The following is a 2,500-nucleotide window of genomic DNA, read 5'->3' on the forward strand; positions in this document are numbered from 1 at the left end:
CTCCGAGAAAGGTTTTTCGCTTGATTGTCGCTCGAGTGCGTGTGCCTCCGGGGCTCACGCCGTGGTACGCGCCAGGCTGGGGCTCCACCGTCACGTCGGCGGGGGAGCGTTTAGCGCGTCCCAGGATCGGACAACCTCTCCGGGGGCCCGAGCCGAAACCCGACACGGTATAAAAGTCGTAACAAGGTTTCTGTTGGTGAACACGTTGTGAAGGATCTTTGTCGGCCGGGGGCCCGCCACCTCTCCGGGGAGGGCGGCCCGTCACTCCTTGAACGCGAAGGCTGGCGCCGGTTGGGCCAGGCAGGAGAGCCTCACGGGGGCCGGCCCCGGGGCCAGGTATCGGACAACCTCTCCGGGGGCCCGAACCGAAACCCGTAACACAGAATAAAAATCGTAACAAGGTTTCTGTTGGTGAACACGTTGTGAAGGATCTTTGTCGGCCGGGGGCCCGCCACCTCTCCGGGGAGGGCGGCCCGTCACTCCTTGAACTCGAAGGCTGCGCCGGTTGGGCCAGGCAGGAGAGCCTCACGGGGGTTGGCCCCGGGGCCGTGGCCCGTACTGACGCTGGCGCCTCCCACGCGGGTGGGAGGTCACACCGACAATTTCGCCGTACCCGTCGAACGGGCCTGGTCACCCGTACGCACGTTCCGCCGAAGCCGGGCGACGTCGATCTCGGTCCCACTCGGTTGGGCCGGCGCGCGGGCGCCGCCACCGACGAGCACGCACACGCTCGGTTGCACGCCGGCAAGTCCATGCGGGTGCCGCACACGCTACGCCTGCGCCGTTGGAAGGGCTTCGCCGTTGGCTTCGTAGGGTGTCTTTGCAGTCCGTCCGAGAGGTGGGGGCACGCACGGCAACACGGCCGGCCTGCCTGCGTGGGACGATGCGGTCCTTTCGTTCAGCGGTTCGGCGGTTTGGCCGGCGCGAGCAGACGCTCGGAGGGAGACGGTGGCGTCAGCCACGCACTCACTCCGCTTCTGCAGTCCGGTCCACTCCGCCCGTTCTAGCTGCTCGTTTGGTCCCTCGCCCGCCAGCAGACCGTTCCGCCGACGGTGCTCCTCCTCCGCAGCGACTTCTGCCTAGCCGCTCTGCCGGGTGCGATGTCACCGGCGTCCGCACCGATCCTCGGCACGGCGCGTGTGCGCACCTGTGGGCCGCCGCCCCGTGCTCCACGTCCGTCTGTGTGTGCCCGCTGTGGGGACCGTCTTCCTCTCGCCTTGGCGACGGCTTGCGGGCTGCGACGTGACCTTGCCACCGCCTTGCAGCATTACATCCGCAGTTGAAACGAAGAGAGCTGCTGCGGGCTTGGGTGCTTGTCCTGGCGGCTTGTCGACGGGACCACGGTGAACGGCCACTGTGTGACTCCGCAGGGAGACGTTCTGGTGCAGTCAGGGGCCTTTTTGTCTCCCGCCGCGGTGAAGCTTTGGTCGCATTCTAGTCACTCTCTTCAAAGCCCGGTGAGGGGTACCTGTTCATGCTCACCATTCCTCCGGCACCCGTGTGCGGAGGGTGGGTGCGAGGTTTAAAGATTCGTTGTCCGCCTGTCGGTCCGGTCTGGTCTCGTGCTGACTTGAGCGAGCGTCCACCGCGTTCGAGAGAATGTGCCTGTCCGCGGGGGCAGCCGCGCTTGCGAGCGTTCCGCCGCGCCCCCTTCCCCAGCCCGCCGAGGTTGGGGCGTGCGGGGTCGGCTTGCGCCCGTAGCGTCGGCCTGTCCTCCGCGGCTTGCACCCGACTCAGTCCGCTGCGGCCTCGCCTCGACTCTCGAGCCTACCGCCAGACGGTGACACCAGAGAACTCTGCCTCTGGCTGTTGCGGGGCGTGACGGCGCGTGGCGGGCCCCGGCCCCTCACCCACGCCGGCACTCAACGCCTGCGAGCGCCCTGATTCCTCCTTTTTTTCGCTTGATTGTCGCTCGAGTGCGTGCGCCTCCGGGCTCACGCCGTGGTACGCGCCAGGCTGGGGCTCCACCGTCACGTCGGCGGGGGAGCGTTTTGCGCGTCCCAGGATCGGGCAACCGATCCGAAACCCGATACAACTTTTAGCGGTGGATCACTCGGCTCGTGCGTCGATGAAGAACGCAGCTAGCTGCGAGAATTAATGTGAATTGCAGGACACATTGATCATCGACACTTTGAACGCACTTTGCGGCCCCGGGTTCCTCCCGGGGCTACGTCTGTCTGAGGGTCGCTTGACAATCAATCGCACTTCGCGCGCATCCGTGCGCCGAAGAGCGCGGCTGGGGTGTCGCAGAGGTGCCGTCCTCTCTGTCCCCCTAAGTGCAGACCCAGAGTAATCCGCGTCGGAGAGCTTGACCTCTTGGGTGCCGGCGTCCGCCTCCGGGCTCGTCGGCACTGCCCGCTCCCGCACTGGCCCAGCCACCTCGGGGTCGCCGGCACGGCTGTCATCGGGTTGCCAGAGAGAGAGAACGTGACTGCCTCGCTGCCGGGACCGTGTGTGCCTTCCGTTAGGCTCGGGCCAGGGGGGTTGACTCTCTGTTGAT

At 66.7% G+C, this 2,500-nt stretch overlaps 1 non-coding gene across 1 annotated transcript; it reads left to right on the top strand.

The window, feature by feature from the left end:
* The first annotated feature begins 2,033 nt into the window (after positions 1-2,033).
* On the top strand, positions 2,034-2,187 carry LOC144489684 (5.8S ribosomal RNA). The gene has a single exon (XR_013497017.1). It is a non-coding gene; the product is annotated as a 5.8S ribosomal RNA (ribosomal RNA).
* Positions 2,188-2,500: the final 313 nt, after the last annotated feature.

The sequence above is a fragment of the Mustelus asterias genome, unplaced genomic scaffold (genome assembly GCF_964213995.1).
Source record: "Mustelus asterias unplaced genomic scaffold, sMusAst1.hap1.1 HAP1_SCAFFOLD_2437, whole genome shotgun sequence".
Lineage (NCBI taxonomy): Eukaryota > Metazoa > Chordata > Chondrichthyes > Carcharhiniformes > Triakidae > Mustelus > Mustelus asterias.